At 41.4% G+C, this 17,489-nt stretch overlaps 1 long non-coding RNA gene across 1 annotated transcript; it reads right to left on the bottom strand.

The window, feature by feature from the left end:
- Nucleotides 1-1,598: 1,598 nt before the first annotated feature.
- On the bottom strand, nt 1,599-14,409 carry LOC128348973 (uncharacterized). The gene is made up of 3 exons (XR_008318459.1): nt 14,298-14,409; nt 11,367-11,452; nt 1,599-2,160 (listed from the first exon to the last, which is right to left on the bottom strand). It is a non-coding gene; the product is annotated as an uncharacterized LOC128348973 (long non-coding RNA).
- Nucleotides 14,410-17,489: the final 3,080 nt, after the last annotated feature.

Genomic DNA, 17,489 nt, shown 5'->3' with positions numbered 1-17,489 from the left:
ATGGTTCACATATCTGTCAGATTTACCCAAAGTCCCTGTGAGTCATCGAGGAACAGTTCACACACAATTCGGGTTTTTTACTGTGCGTTAAGAGTGTGGCCCGATTTACATCCAGGGTTGAAAAAGCCTCTATTCACTTTGGGGTTTGGGACAACTTCAAGTTAGCAGAAAAGCCCCCCAGTAAACCTGCGGTAAAGCCTGCTTTGTGTAAAAGCCCCAGGTACAGAGTATCTCTGTACCAAGGAACCCTATGGTTCAAGGAGTAAAGCATTCTTTCCCCACTATGTCCCTCCCACAACAGATGCCTGGAGAGATGTGTGTGAGAGTGTATATGCTGGTTGTTTTCCAGCAAACCCATGCTATTTCCCAGGACTGCAGGGAAATTGAAGTGGTGGTGGTGGGGGCGGGAATGTTCAGAGAATCATTTTACAATTGAAACCATACCCCCTGTTTGGCCAAGTAAGTTAATACATGGATAGGGGTATACACTCTGTGTCCACTTGTACAAACACATTGAGATAGCAGATAGCTTTGCTTACTTCTCTACAACACATATGGACTGCAGAAGAGATTTCTCAGCAGGAGATGTACCACAGGTTTTGCAGGAGTACTGTATGGCACTAGCACAACTCTAGTCTGGAAAGCAAACTCCTGACTTAGTGGAACTAGCTTCTGTAATATCCTTGACCTAGTATATCATGTTTGCACTAGAGCAGCATTACTCTGGATGTTAGCCACTGTCTTTATGCATATAACTACATACACACTCACAAACTAAGGTCCATTCATTCACAATTACAAGTAGCAGCATAGATGCTAACTCCTTATGGCTATGCCCCACCCACCTGCATTATACATCTGAATAGCTGTCAGTGGGAAAAATCATGTGGCCCTCTCCACTTGATCGTTGCCCAACCAAGAGTGGGGACAGATGACTCAAATGATTGGCCCCACTTGTGATTTTGGTATTTGGATGTTTACTGAAGCAGCAGGGGGTCTTACCATAGCTTCCACAGCACTGACAATTAGTTTGAATGATGCCTTTGCCTTAAGAATGTACATTCACTTATGAACATTTCATCCACTTTTTAAATACTTATGCCTCTAATAAGGACATCTAAAGGCTACAGCAGAGGTCAAAATCAGGCCTGTTCTTCTCCCTGCCCCCCTCAACTGTAGAATTACTCTACTGATAAAACATTTCAAGCAGAAAAACACATATAATTAATTTATGGCAGTGCTCACAGGGTGTTATGCACTGGGAATTTTAGATCATTTACCAGTGAGAGATAAATGATACTGAATCCTTTGGAAATGCAAAATGCTCAGTCTATAAAAATCAAGACCTTGGAGAAACAGCCTTGTCATTTCCATAGATTAACAGGACTTTCCGTGAACATCCCTTGACCTATTAAGTTCTGCAAGTATAAGGAGCACGAGGAACCATTATGCCACTTAAATATTATTAATACATCTTGTTAACTGCTTAAGTTAAACATTTGATCCCACATAAAAAGCACTTTCTGTTCAAGTATTAAGTTATTTTTCAGACAAATTTCTCTACCATTCTGCCGCATGTCTTGAGTTCTTCCTTTCTATTCCCAAAGTCCTAATGGTAATCAATCACTTTCAACACTGGAGGATAAACTCCCTTCCATGAAAGTCTGTAGTCCCCTATTGACATTAATGGAATCTACACTGCATGAGTGCTGAAGAGAAAATAGACCCAGTGGCTTTGTTATTACTTTCTGGTTGGTGCCTTGTAAGGTCAAGTGACGCCAGTAACTTCTTCCCCAGCCTTTGGAAGGGATGGCCCTCTTTGGCCTTTAATAGCTGATGTTTCCAACATTCTCTTCATCTGAATTTCTCTCCAGATTTTGGAATTCTGAATTATTTGGCCTTATTTCTGAAGTGGAACCAATGCATCATGAATATTCTAGGGTTCTTGGTGTGAGAGCTCTCTCTCTCTCTCTCTGTTTGTCTTTGTTATTCAAAATAATATATTTTTTCTTTATAACATATACAAGCAGCTACAAAGAGGGTTCAAACAGTGCCAAAATAGGTTTCCTTTTCTTAGCCACATGTTATTCTTCTTTCTCCTCCTTTTCTTCCCACTGTTCCTTCATTTCTCCAATGCGATGCATTGCACATTCTTCATATCTGAAATTAATTTTAGAAATTCTACTATTTAAAATGGAACTCAGGATGAATGTAATGCAGGGCTGAGTGAACTGATGGGACAATACAGGAACAGAATGAAGATTCATAGTTTTAAAGACTGAGTCATCAACACAGCAGCCACTGCCTTCTTCACTTTCTTGAATAGTGGGGAAAAGAAATGCCAGCAAATGCAACTGATCTGGAGAGGTACATATTAAACCACGAGTCTGGTGGTGGGCACTAATGGGATGTGGGATAACTGCTTTTATTAACTAATTCCACTGAAGTAAAATAAGTACTGTATTGGCAGCTAAGATTGTGATTTCTAGAACTACACATTTGGCATTAATTTCAGAAATTGTCAAATGAAACAATAATCAAACAAAATAAATACATTGTGAAATGCTGCTTAAATTGACAGGAAGACTTATAGTGGCAATGCTTTTGGACTTCTTACATATCTGTGTTTTTCAGGGTATTGATATTGTTCCCTTTAGACCTCTTCCTTTAAAACCTCACACCCTGAGGTTCTCAATTAGGTGGTGAGCGGCTTTCAGGACATGGATGTGTGTCATTTTGTTTATTTACTGCAGACATATAAGTGACTAGGGATGGGAGAGCAGAAGACTGCTTGATCCCAAAATGAATCAGGCCCTCAAGCATTCAACTTGAATATTTAAAACCCTGGGATGATGTTATGGTTAGAAAGAATGCTCCGAGGGGCCTGATTCCCCCATGCTACCCGGGAGGCAAAGCAAAGATGGGACCAGAGTAGGATAACATGCAGCGGCTTGGGTGGCTCTAGCATCCTCTGCTTAATGTTGGACTGCCACGGATGGCCAATAATAAAGATGTGCTGGAAGAGAGAGAAATTCTCACTAAACCTCTCTCTCTCTCTCTCTCTCTCTCTCTCTCTCTCTCTCTCTCTCTCTCTCTCTTCCCCAGTGCTAAAACTTTGTATTTTGGGGTCCTGGTATGTTTTAGTTGAAGGTTGTGCCATAATACAATTAAAATGAAAATAGGCCAAAGATATGTTAAAATCATGTTTGATGGTGGAATCAAAGGGGTATTATAATTGTAATGGATTTTGGAGCAGATGGTTGATAATGATGGCAATATTTAAAATTGTCAGATATACCCATATAATGAGAGTTTAGATATTATTTTAGCTTTCCTGATATTTTAAATTTAAATTTAACAAAATAGCAACCAACACATCATGTTCTTAGAAATTCATCACAAATAGAATGGCCATATTGCTCCAACACTCTAAAATTTAATGAAGGCATGAGATGACTACCATGTGGACTGAAGTAGGAGCACAACTTTACTGATTACAAAGGCTGATCTGCAATGTAATTAACTATCTAGCTGCTGATGAGGGAGTAGGAAAGAACTCAAGCGAATCTCACATTCATGCTCTTGAAGTGTATAAAATAATTATACACTTGCTGGGCCGAGTGCAGAGCATCTGCGCCTCTAGTTCTCCCGCTGTCATTTTCTCCCCACGCCCACCCACCACCGCCATATTCTTCCCCCTCGCCGGCTGCCATTTTCTTCCCCTGCTTGTCTGACGTTCGCTGTCGTTTTCTCCTCAGCCACCTGCTTGCTGCCACCTGCCACCATTTTCTTACCCCTTGCCCACCCATCTGCAAGCCTGTCCGGTGCCGCCGCTTTCCTCTCCCCCTGCTGGCAGCTTGCTCACCAACTTTCGTGAGAGTTGCCATGCATTGGATTAGCGATGGGTACACTTAGAATATATATATATATATTAGGGGTGTGCATTTTGGAATTTTCTTGTTTTGATTTCTATCCGAATCGAAACATCCCCATTTTGTTTTGTACCCAAATTTTCCGAATCCGAATCGGAATTGATTTGGATTTTTAAAAAGGGTCCCAGGGCAAAAAGAGTGGGTGGTGGTGGTAGTGTCCAATGGGTGGAAGCTACCACCCAAATTTCAAAGGAATTAGGCAAAGGGCTGATTTTTTGTGTGTGATTTTTTTTTAAAGTTTACACATCTTTAAGAATTTTCCCATAGGGAATAATGGGGATTCCAGCAAATGTATCACTTCAAATCAAGGGGAAAGGGATGACCCAGAGCAGAGTGTGGTGGGTGGTAGTGCCCAATGGGGGCAAGGAAACTTCCAGAATGATTTCAAAGGAATTGGGCAAAGGGGTGATCTTTTGTGATTTGTTGAAGGGAATAATGGAGGTTTCAGAGCCCCATAATTCCACTTGGGGGGGGCGAGGGGTTGTGTAGTGCACATAGGGTGCCAACCACCCCCATACCCACAAGCCTGTGGGGTACTGGGTTTTGTTGTTTCTGAGGTGTTCATTGTAGATTCTCTGGTAGCATATGAAATTTTCAGTGAAAAACAAGAATCCACTCTCATATTCTACCAGAGAATCTACACTCAGAACACCACAGAAACAGCAGAACCCAGCACCCCATGGGTTAGCAACCCTTCCCCTGGCCAATGTGGGGTCAGTAAAGAGTGGGAAGAAGCAAAAGAGCCAATGGGGGAAAAGGAGGGAATTGTCAGCAGGTAAGCCCATGATTTAGGTCACTAATCAGAAGGCTGGAAGGGTGGGAAATTCAAAGAGATGTCAAACACAAAATGGAGACTGACTCAGAGATCACCACAAAATGAAGGTCCGAAACAACAAAACGTTTTGTAGCCGAAACAGGGGCGTTTTGTTTTGTATACAAAACTTTTGGATCTGGAAAATGGGTGTTTTGTTTTGTCTACAAAACACCCGAAGCAGGCTGTTTTGGGTACAAAACGTTTTGTATCTGAAACGTTTCGCACATCCCTAATATATATTCAACATGGCATGTTGAGGTCATTTGGAGAGGTCCCTCTGGTGGTGACATGGAGCCAGGCCTTCTCTGTAGCTCCTCCTGGCCTATGGAATGTAGTCCTGGTAGAAATCCATAATTTAGGCTCATTGTTGGCCTTTAAGAGAGCCCTACAAACTTACTTGTTTGGCCTGGCTTTCCAAGATTTGTAAATTGTTTTAAAGTATTTTAATTAGTTTTAAATGGCCCTGAATTGTTTTTAAATTGTTTTTATATTGTTTTAAGCAGTGTGTTTTAAAAGGTGTTTTTAAAAATGTTTTTAAACTTTTTGTGCACCAGCCAGAGCCTTTGGTTGGGGCAGTCTAGAAATGTAATAAAATAATAAAAATAAATTAATAATAAAGACTGCAGGCCAGTTCAAATGATACAACACTAGCACATGTGAAGGAAGTGACACACCAAGAGCATATCTACCAGGATATCCTCCACGGACATCCCAATGCCTTCCTGGCATGTCCCTTGATTGAGTGAGGGGCACTTCAAAATGGACCCAAAACATGTGCTCCAAATATTATTATCTGCTGGTATAGCAGCGATGAAACAAGCCTGATGACAAACCTGCAATAGAAAACTTTTGGATTAATTTCCTTTCTATTTACACAATAAAGAAGATATTTAAAGGAGTACTCCAGATATTTGTTTAAATAAGGATCTCTAGCACATGTTTAAGGGCCATTCAGATACCCTGGCCCCCAGATACTACAGCCCCCTCTTCTGTCTGTTGGTCCTAAATATAAACAGCTTAGTTAAAAAATAAACATAAAATGTTATCTGGGCACAGTTATTCATGCAAACATCTAAGTGAGATTATTGCTGCCGCCGAAGACTGTCAGGAAACTTTAATGGATGTAAATTGTACAAGGGGCCTTGCTCTCTTTTCAGAGGATATTACTCTGGTGTTGTTTCATCTAAACTGGCTCCCGGTTTGATTCCAGGCACAATTCAAAGTCCTGCTTATTACCTATAAAGCTCTAAATGGTCTGGGTACTGGACAAACACCATCTTTTATGCTGTTTTAAAATATTGTTTAAAATTTTTTAAATTGCTGTAAGGTTTTAAATTTTTTTGTTTTTGTTTTAACTAATGTTTTACTTTCTGTTTTTGTTTTGTTGTAAACTGCCCAGAGTTGTAAGTTTTGGGCAGTATAAAAATGTGTTAAATAAATAAATAAATCTTCCCCCATAAGAAACTCTCTGCCCATTGCATTCAACATCTGAGGCTTTGCTCTATGTCCTGTTGCCATGAGAGTTCCTTTTCAGGGCCTTTTCAGTAGCTGCCCCCAGATGGTGGAACTTCCTTCCTCTTAAAATTTGGTTTGCTAGCCTTTAGTACAGCCTTTAGACATTTAAACGTGTGTGTGTGTTGGCATTTATTCTGTACTTTTATGTTCCACCTTTCAATTTCACAGAAAGGTTTCAGGGGGCTTACAAAGATTAGAAACAAAAACACAAATATCACTGCAATCAAAGCAGCATGCTGGTAAAAATTAAAAAGTCAGCTACATAAAAATCCTGACTAGAAGGAAACGTCTTATTTCACTCATAATCTCAACATTCTGAAAGGTTTTTAATCAAGTTAAACCCTGCTGCACAGAACATGTTCTGAATAAGGAAAATTTTGAATTGTAAAGGACTTTGCGGTCAGTATAAGACCCAAATTTTTTATTTAGGTTTGCTATTATAGGTCAGTACCAAAAACATTCCTTAGAATTATTGTTTTTGCTTTGTTTTTAATATAATATTTTATATATTATATAAATATTTTCTTATACACATACACATGTACCTAGCATTTACATCTCTTTTTCTGAAAGAAAATTAGACAAAAAATGCTGCTATGATAACTGATAAGTATCCTTCCTCCTTCAGTATTATATAATTTCTCCTTCCTCTGCCAGGATATCTCGGAAAAATCTTTTCTCAGCTAGGATGATGAAAGATGTTCTTATTTTTAATAGCTATGTTATGCAAATCTAAAAGAACTTTCTGTTGCAAATAAAAATAATAAAACTCATCAGGTTTTATTCCTCAGCACACATTTAGTGAGAAGGATTATTCTGAGCCATTAAAAATGACATTTAAAAAAACTTTATAGCCAAATGAAATCATTCTAAATTGATAATGTTAATTTTTCATAATATGAGAGATTAGGTTCTGTAACTTATTTCTGTTCATTTTTGATAAAGGGGAAGACATTAAATGTGAAGATGAATATACATACCTATAGAAGAGCTGACATAAAATGTGTTGCTTTTTGTGCAGCCCCAGATGTGCATATTTGTGAAGTAGTCCTGTCCATAATACAGTTGAAATGAACAGGTCTATTTTGTAGTAAAAGGCCTGAGAATTCTGCTTTCTTCTGGCCATTATTATGGCTGAATATTGGCCACTCCCCCCGCCATCATTTTTTCATGCAATGAAGGGGAGTGGGGTCAGTAAATTTTGGATTGAGGGATCTCAGGGGCATGTCTTTGTGTGTTTCAGTAGGGAGGTCTGCTGCTGGTCAGCAGTGGCTTTCTTAATTTGTATCCTTTTAACTTTTTTTTTTAAATCATCACCCTCTTTGCACTTACCAGGATACTAATGTCCTTATGTAAACAGAACCCTTCCAGGGTTTTGCTGGCATTAAAAAAAAAATCCATATAGTCACATGACATTTAGAATAGCTTTTATAAAATGTGTTTCCCATAAAACCTGCCAGAATTATGATGAATTTAAGAGCGAAGAGCAATTATTTGTTTCATTTCTCTTTAATATGAGGTTCACCTCACTTTATAATGGTGACAGAATACAAATCCTAAATATTCATAAACTACATGTTATTAAATAAGCTACATGTTTATATCTAGAACAACAAACAGAAAAAGGAAATATCCTTATTAAATTAGACTAATTAGCTTATCATAGCACTTGTAAAGGAATAGGTAGCAATTTTATAGGCTATTTTATCAGATGCAGATCTAGATCTAGAGTATGATATGTATGGGAGATGAAGCACAACAAAGAATTAAAAAATAGAATTCAAAGGCCTCCTTCATGCACCCCAACAATTCTTGGGGAAACAATCATGTGGATGATATAACATATGGTCTAGCCTGTCATGGAAAGCCCAGTAGCTGCCTGTCAGCAAGTCCCATGAATGCTCATAAATTCAAATGTGAACACTATGGACAGATTAGTATGTCCAGTATGAACAATACCTTCCCGGCTTGCACAATTAGGAAGGGAATGAACTGAAAGTGCACCTGTTGAGATATACTCTATGGACCATCCCAGCACATCTCTTTATTATGTATGTGTCTGGGGATGTTCATGCAAATGGCCCCTCTATATGTGCTCCAAATATTTCTTTAGACAAATATTTGGAGAATGTGTAGAGGGGCCATTCAGATGAACAACCCCTGCCACACAAGAAAGAGATCTGTTGGAAGGGCATCAGAACCTCTGCAGAGGCTGTCCCATTGGGCACACTCTCAGCATATCCCCTTTGTAATCATGTGGATAGAGACAGTATCATCCAAGCCAGCCCTATTTGAAATTTTGTAAAAATTGCTGCAAGATTTCTGCCACTGTATTAATTGATGGGCTGGGATACACATTAGGGTTTTTTTTTTTTTTTTAATGTGACAATGCATATGCATGTGACCAGAAATGACTCAGGCTAGTGTTGAGTCACCAGCTCATCTTATAATTAGCTTGGCTTTTCCAAGCTTTCAAAAAATCAAGTCTTTTACCAAAAGTTTCTCCAAAACAGTTCAGAATGTTGGCCCCATAACACTGTCAGTCTTTCCCATTCAAGAGGGGTTTGTTAGTGTGAGAAAGGAGAAGACTAGGGGCAATGGGATTGCTTCAAGAGCCAACATTTGGAAGGTTTAAAAAAACATTTTTAGAACTTTGGGGAAAACACCTTTATTTTTAGAGTAGGGGTGTGCAGAACCAGGTCAAATTGAACCTGTTTCGATTCAAATGTGTCCAGTTCAACCAGTTTGAGCTTGAGCTGGCCCAGCCCCCCAAAAGAGGGGGCTGGTCTGAGTTAGAACCAAACTGGGCCCAGTTTGATCAAACCAGTTCAGCCCAGTTTAAATGCTCTACTTGTAAAGGGGAATCCGGTGAGGCCTCCAGCATTGCAGTCCAGTTCTCCAACCAGCCTTCTCTGCTGCTGGTTCCCTCACATTTTTCAAAAAATAATTTTGTTTGGCAAAGGAATGGGACCATTAGGGAAAACTGGCTGGCAGTAAACCCATTAGAAGCTGGGCTTCAATGCATGTCAGTTATGGGCTCACTCATAAGTGGTCTGGGGTGGTGAACCCTTGATTTTACCATGATGTACCTCCTATATAAACTAGTTTGAATTGCAGTTGGGCTGGTTTAGATGAACAAGAGTCCCTACATGCAATAACATCATGGCCTTGATGAGAATGCACCTGCCCCAATGTCACTAAAAATATGCTGGTGTGATCTTGGAATGTCATTTAATCACACAGGAGAGGTGTTAATCAGAATCGCCCCTCTACACACACAACAAAACCCTGTTCAAAAAGAGGTTTTTTAGTGTGTGTAGAGGGGTGATTTGGAAGAACACTTTCACATGTGATTAAAGGATGTGCCAAGACACATCCTTTAGTGATGTTGGGGTGGGTGCATTCTCGCCATGGCCCTGCCATTATTGCCATTTAGTGGCCACTGATCATCTGAACTGGTCTGTGTTGTGCTCTATCTAGTATTTTTTTAAAAAATCTTTTGTCTTTTAGAAGTTTGCCCCAGTGGGATCCTGTGTAGTGGGTGGAGTCAGTGGGGGGGGGGACAGAAAGAGTGAGAAATGGATTTGTTTCTGAATAAAGTCTTAGTTAAACCTACATAAGATTTCCTTGTGTTTACAAGGGAAGCAGTTATAAAACATTTGGCAATGAGATTTTGAACCAGCTATGCGTGTGAGCCTGAAAGCTTTTGAAAATTCCTGCATCTTCATTGCATTGCATTATTGGGCCTACATTCCTGAACTGCTGTGTTCTACTATTGCTGCTGCTGATTGTTTCTCCAGCTTCCTGATCTACACAACCCCAGAAGGTACTTTATCCTTATCAGTCTTAGTCTCTGTTGTTCACTGGATGCCTACTGCAGCATGGCTCAGATCCTACCACCACCATTTTTCTTGTCCACCCCAGGAGAACCTGCTCTTCCCTGGAAACTATGGAGGTTATATTTCTGCAATTACCTCATCACTATACAGATGGTTTTACTCCAGGTTTGCTGGTTTACTCCAGCAAAGCAGAAGGCTATATTGCTTCACTCCCTGGGCCCTGAAAGCCATAGAATATATAATCATTTGCCCTTTCCTACCAACTTGGAAGGAGATTCCAAGCAGGGATGTGCCTGAACCATTTCGGCACCTCTTTGAAGAGGCATCAAAATGATTCTTCTCCCTGCAGCCAAAACATTTCAGCATGGGGTGAGGAGTTCCCTTACGAGGAGGCAGGCAGGTCCTACTTGCCCCTCCTGCATGCCTCTGCCACCACATCACGGTGCTGTACTCCATAAAGGTCCACTGTGAAAGCAGCAGCCTGTGCTTTAAGGCACCCACTAAGGTGACGGGATGCTGCTCTCAGCATCCCTAACACAGTGTCAACACACAAATGGTGCTGACACATCTGCAGATACCATTTGCATGCTGATGCCACATGAGGGACGCTGGGAGCAGCATCCTGTCGCTGTGGTGGGCACCTTAAAGGAGAGAGCAGCATGAGCTGCTGATTTCATGCTAGACCTTTATGGAGTACAGTGCCTTGATGGGGCAGCAGAGGTTCACAGGAGGGGCAGGTAGGACCTGCCTGCCTCCTCTCAAGGGAAGCCGTCCCCACCCCCTGGGTGCCCATCTTAACATCTGCACCATATAAGCTGTAAAGACTGTACAGTCTGGTATATTGTAATGGCTTTAGAAATGAGCTCCAGGCACCCACACTTTGCCTTGATGAGAGATGCATTAAGCAGAAATTCATCAGCGGAATATCTAGGACGTGATTAGGGAAACAAACTACACCTTTAAAATGTCTACCTAGATGCATCCCTCCCCAGCCCAATGTCCAGCTAAAAGACCAAGGCATCCATGGGTGCATGGAGCCTATTTCTAAAGCCATCATCATATATCAGACTGTACAAAGTCTTTGCAACTTGTATGGTGCCGAAGTTAAGATGGGCACCGTAACTTGCAATTTCTGTTCTTTTTAGAGCACGAGTGAAAATGTAAAGCATTTTCACTCTCATCCTAAACTGAAGGTTTGGGGATTACTGAATTTCCAAGCATTTAAAAAAGGAAAATATGATTAGACACTATGAGGGAAGAGCTTACCCAAGCCACACGGTAGAACTTCCTGATGTTGAACTCCAAAAGTTTGTAAAACTTTCAACTAAGATAAAGTCACACTTTTACCCCACCTGAAAAAACACAAGTTAATGTAATTAGTGTATTCATTTAAGACACTAAATTAATTAATTTAAATTATTATTTTTATTTATTTAAAATATGTATACCCCGCCCATTCAGTGCACTACTGTTCGGCACGGCTCACAACAATAAAATAGATTCAAGACACAATTAAATTAATTTAGTGTATTCATATAATAGTGACAGCGTGATCCCATCTCATGGTTATTCAGCAGTGAATAAGGACACAAAAGGAAGCAGGTAATTTGTATTCACTAAATCTGTACTTCATTTTTTCTTTTTCTTAAAACACACACACACATACAAACAATAATTATAATTAAAAATAACAAATGCTTTAAGAACCTCATCCAAATCTACAGATTATTTTCCCAGAAATTTCCCATAAACCTCACAGTTCTCCTGCTGGATTTAATTTCCTTCAGGATGCCATGAACAAAATAGTGAAAATGTTGTACACAAGCATCATAGCAATTCTCTCTCTCTCTCTCTCTCTCTCTCTCTCTCTCTCTCTCTCTCTCTCTCTCACACACACACACACACACACAGAGCTGCCATTCTTACACACACTGCAGCCACTCTCTCTCTCTTTCTCCCTTTCATACACACACACACTGTAGCCATTCACATGTGTGAGCATACACGCACACACACACTGCAGACAGACACAGATACACACTGCAGCCATTCCCCCACAAACACACCACACACACACTGCAGTCTAGAGGATCCCAGAGAAGCCGTTTGATGCTCATCTAAATGGAGAGTGTCTCCTTCTCCCTCCCTCCTGCTTACACCCAGCTGCACAGAGCAGCATGCCAGTTTGGGTTGGAGGTTGGGAAGAAACACACACGGTTTGGGAGAACAGATAACCATGGAGTAACTGGTTATCGAACAGCACTTCTTTTTTTAAGTCAAAGGAGCAGTATTAAAAGGCATAGCTGTAGTGGGCAAAAAGAAGGCAGAAAAAAGGAAAAAAGAGGGCAGAGAAGGAAACTGAAGGGCTGTGCTCCCAAGGTTTGGACAGGGAAATAGCTCACCCCAATACTGGTTGTGGGCAATGCTGTGCGCACTGCAGCTTCCAAATCCTACTGCAGGGATGTGCATAAAACCGGTTTGCCCGGATCGGTTCGAATTCAAACCGGGTTCGAACTGGGGATGGTGGTTTGGTTTTGGTTTTGCTCGAATCACCCCCCCCCCGGTTTGGTTCAAATTCAAACCAGTTTTGAATTGGTTTGAACTGATTTGAACTGGTTTGAACTGATTTGAACTGGTTTGAACTGATTTGAACTGGTTTGAACCTCCAAAAGTAGGTGTAGGCAACCGGGTGCCAACTACCACCCAAACCTCAAAGTAATTGGACATTCCTATGATTTTCTATGAATTTTTAAAATATTTTCCATAACTCCCTCTCTGGAGTACTTAGGGGCAAAAATCTGGGGTGGGTGGTAGGCACCCATGGGTGTCCCCTACCCACAAATTCCCAAGGCAATTGGTTGCCCCTAGTCTTAATGGTGAATTTTTTGGGGGAAATTCCCATAGGATTTAATGAGGATTTGGGGCAGCCCCAACCCACCTCTGTGGGGTGGCAGCACCCCAAAGTGGGTCTGGGGCCATGGCAAACATATTAATTTCTGCTGTGTCTGTGTGCTCTCTGTTTGATTGATTTCTTATCAATATTATTGAGGAAGTTTTTTGTTGGTTGTTTTTTTTTTGCTCTGAGGGACATGGCAAAAATGGCCTCAGTCCCTCCCAGATATCCCCAGATTGATAGGAGTGATGGTGGGTTTTTTTTTTTTTTTAGAATTTTCTAAAGCATTAAATATATCTCATAGGGATTGCTTGAAAGTGTGTCACTGGGTGAAAGGTTAATCCATCAATCCTTATGAGATATTATTTAATGCCTTAGAAAATCCTTAAAAAAACCCACATCACTCCTATCAATCTGGGGATTTCTTGGAGGGACTGAGGCCATTTTTACCATGGCCCCAGAGCAAAAAAACCAAAACAAAAAAACCCTCCTCAATAATATTGATAAGAAATCAATCAAACAGAGAGCACACAGACACAGCAGAAATTAATATTTTTTAAATAACCCAAACTCTTCAAAACGAAGCCCAGGCAGGTAGGCACAGACGAGGAGGGAGGGGGGGCATTGGTGAGTGACTCTGTATGGGAGGGGGGACTCTGTATGGGAGGGAGTATGGCAGGAGGAAGGGGGCAGTAGGCCTAGAAGGGCCACACAAAAATCAATAATTAAATTCACGGCAATAAATATATAACAGCAACCAATAATCAGGAATCAACAATAATCAATAAAAATAAACCCAGCAGAAGAAAAATCAATCAAATGCAAAGCAGAAACAGAGAGGGCGAGGGTTCCGGGGGGGGGGGGGCAGATGGCACAGGAGGAGGTAAGGGGAGATCAGGCCAGGCTGCAGGGCCTAGGCCCTGGGTCAGCCAGGGGACTGGCATGGCCTGGGATCCAGGCAGGGTATGGGATGGCAGGGAGGGAGGCAGGAACAAGAAGAATTTTAAAAAGCATACTAAACAATGTACAAAATCAAAGCAAAAATAAATCAGCAGGAAAAGAGATGAACAAGAAGAGAGTCAGGGTAAAATTAAAGAAATCAATGCAGATGGATGGGGTGGTGGTGGGGAGGGCCAAGGCCTAGGGCCCTGGCCAAATAATAAAGGAATGAAAGAATGAATGGATGAGAGAAAGACAACAGAACAACAATAATAGATGGGGAAAGAAGCTGTAAAGTAACACAGACACAGGGCAGAGAATGGACAAAAGAAAGAGCAGGAGGACAGACACAGTCAAGGACTCACAGACACCAGCTAGTCAGCACAGCAAGGTCCAGATGATGATCCCACAACTGTAGCCAAAGATAATTTTCCAGGCCAGAGGCTTGGCTTTAATCGGTTTTAAACTCTCTCCTTTGGGAGCCCCCACCTTTGCACTCCTCCCCTCAGCCAACAGGGTGCCAGCTCTCAAACAGTGGCACAGTCAACAGCCTACCAGAGCGCAAGACTCATTCTGGCCAATCAAACGATCAATAGCCCAGCCAATGCAAAGTCTGAAAAATAGGCTCACAAAATGGAGGCCAGGAGCAAAAGTGAAGAATTATCCACAAAATGGAGGACAGACACACACAAAGTCTTAACAGTCCCTAGGCACTCCATGGCACATCCGAACCAGTTCAAACCAGTTCGGATTTGGTTTGAACTCAGACCAGAAGGGCAAAAATAGAGCCCTGTCTGGTCCAAGTTCGAACCGTCAAACCGAGCCAGTTTGAACTCAAACCAGTTCGCACATCCCTTTCCTACTGCACAGATTCTTAGCAGTTAAGATCCATTTTTCAGCCTCTTAAAATGCACGTTTGAGGATCAGCTATGAAATAACGATTGATTGGATCCCAGAGGGATATACAAAAGGCACTTTTTTGGCATGCAGTCTAAAGTTTGAAAATATGCAAATGAACTATAAAATTATTTAAATGCCACTTCCTCAGACTGAAAGAACATTGCCAACCTAAACCCCGTTCAAAAGAGAAACTTTAAACTACTCTATCTACGCCATTTTAAACGGATCTTCACCAAATCTGTAGGGGAGGTGTCTCTTGTCACATAGTGAATGTGTGCTGATGGCAAGGCAGATCAAACTAATAGTTTTGATTTTATAAGCAGTAGAATGTTCAGAGCTTATAATGGTGGAATGTTGAAACTACACGCCATCCTAATTATATTGGGATGGCTGTGCCAGTGTAATATTTGAACTTCCAAAAGGTTTTCAACAAAGTTCCCCAACAAAGGCTCTTGAGTAAATGTAGCAGTCATGGGATAAGGGGACAGGTTCATGTGTGGGTTGGTAACTGGCCAAGGGACAGGAAACAGAGGGTGGAATAAATGGACAGCTTTCAGAATGGAAGTAAGAAAGAAGTGGGGTTTCTCAGCAATCTATATTGGGACCAGTGCTCTTTATCTTGTTCATAAATGATCTAGAATTTGGGGTAACCAGAGAAGTAACCAAATTTGCAGATGACACTAAACTATTAGGATAGTGAAATCCAAAACAGATTGTGAGGAGCAACAAAAGGATCTCTCCAAACTGTGGGAGTGGGTGACAAAATGGGAAATACTGTTCAATGTAAGCAAATGTAAAGTGATGCATATTGGGGGGGGGGGACCCAGCTTCACATATACACTGACGGGTGAGTGACTAACCAGGAGACAGATCTTGGGGCCATGATCTACATAAGAACATAAGAACAGCCCTGCTGGATCAGGCACAAGGCCCATCTAGTCCAGCATCCTGTTTCACACAGTGGCCCACCAGATGCCTCTGGGGAGCCCACAGGCAAGAGGTATGTGCATGCCCTCTCTCCTGCTGTTACTCCCCTGCAACTGGTATTGAGAGGCATCGTGCCTCTGAGGCTGGAGATGGCCCACAGCCACCAGGCTAGTAGCCATTGATAGATCTGTCCTCCATGGATCTGTCTAAGCCGCCTTTTAAAGCCATCCAAGCTGGTGGCCATCACCACACCCCATGGCAAGGAATTCCATAGATTAATTATGCGCTGTGTGAAAAAGTACTTCCTCTTGTCGGTCCTAAATTTCCCAACCTTCAGTTTCATGTGGTGACATTTGGTTCTAGTGTTGTGAAGGAGGGAGAAAAATTTCTGTCTACCCTCTCCACTCCATGCATAATTTTATACACTTCGATCATGTCTCCCCTTAGTCGCCTCTTTTCCAAGGTAAAGAGCCCCAGATGCTATACCTAGACTCATAAGGCAGGTGCTCCAGGCCTCTCTCATTGAACTCATTGATCTCTCATTGAACTCATTGAAAAATGTTGACTCAGTGCATAGCAGCTGGGGGGGGGAGGCAAATTCCATGCTCAAGATCATTAGAAAGGGGACTGAGAATAAAAAGGTTAATATTATAATGCCCTTATACAAATCTATGTTGTGGTGACATTTGGAATACTGTGTACAGTTATCATCACTGTATCTTAAGAAGGACATTGTAAAAGGACATTGAAAAAGTTCAGAAGAGGGTAACCAAGATGATCAGGGGCCTGGAGCACCTTCCATATGAGGCAAGCCTACAGCATCTGGGGCTTTTTAGTTCGGAAAAGAGGTGATTACAGGGAGACATGATATAGGTTATAAAATTATGTATGAAATAAAGAGAGTGGACAGAGATAATTTTTTCTTCCTCACACAAAACTAGAACCAGGGGTCATCCCATGAAACTGAACGCCAGGAAATTTAGGACGGACAAAAGGAAGTACTTTTTCACACTGCACATAATTAATATATGGAATTCTCCTTCACAGGATATGGTGATGGCCACTGGTTTGGATGGCTTTAAAAAGGGTTTAGACAAATTCATGGAGGACAGATCTATCAATGGCTACTAGTCTGATGACTATAGGCCGCTTCCAGCTTCAGTGGCAAGTTGCTTCTAAATTGCACGGGAGCAATAGCAAGACAGAGGGCATGCTTTCACCTCTTACCTTTGGGATTCTCAGAGGCATCTGGTGGGCCACTGTGTGAGACATGATGCTGTACTAGATTGGCCTTGGTACTGATCCAGCAGGGCTCTTCTTATATCTTATAGCCATCAGTCATCTCTAAACCCACCCCCCATGTTACCTTGCAAATATACAACACTGATGAAGGGATAACTGAAAGAGGTGGTTGACAGCAAGAAGCTGAGGAATCAGAGGAAAGTTGGAATTTGAGATAGTCAGCCTATAGAACAAGACTTGCTGAGGCAGAATATTATTGATTTGTCACAGGGCACAGTCAAGAGAACACCACCTTGTTATTCCAAAGAAAAAATAACTTTCTGATATCAAGAGTGGTTGTTGATGGCTTTTGTTGCTATGAAGGATGTTTGGAATTGTGGCTGTTGTCTGCATGGCAAATTTATTGTGATGAAAATTAGGTACAGATGCATAAATCTATTCAGAATAGAAGAGCCTAGGGATGCTTTAGCCAGCTTTAATTACATTAT

The sequence above is a fragment of the Hemicordylus capensis genome, chromosome 3 (genome assembly GCF_027244095.1).
Source record: "Hemicordylus capensis ecotype Gifberg chromosome 3, rHemCap1.1.pri, whole genome shotgun sequence".
Classification (NCBI taxonomy): domain Eukaryota; kingdom Metazoa; phylum Chordata; class Lepidosauria; order Squamata; family Cordylidae; genus Hemicordylus; species Hemicordylus capensis.
Note: the sequence above shows the minus strand (reverse complement) of the source record. Positions and strands in the feature narration are given on the sequence as shown.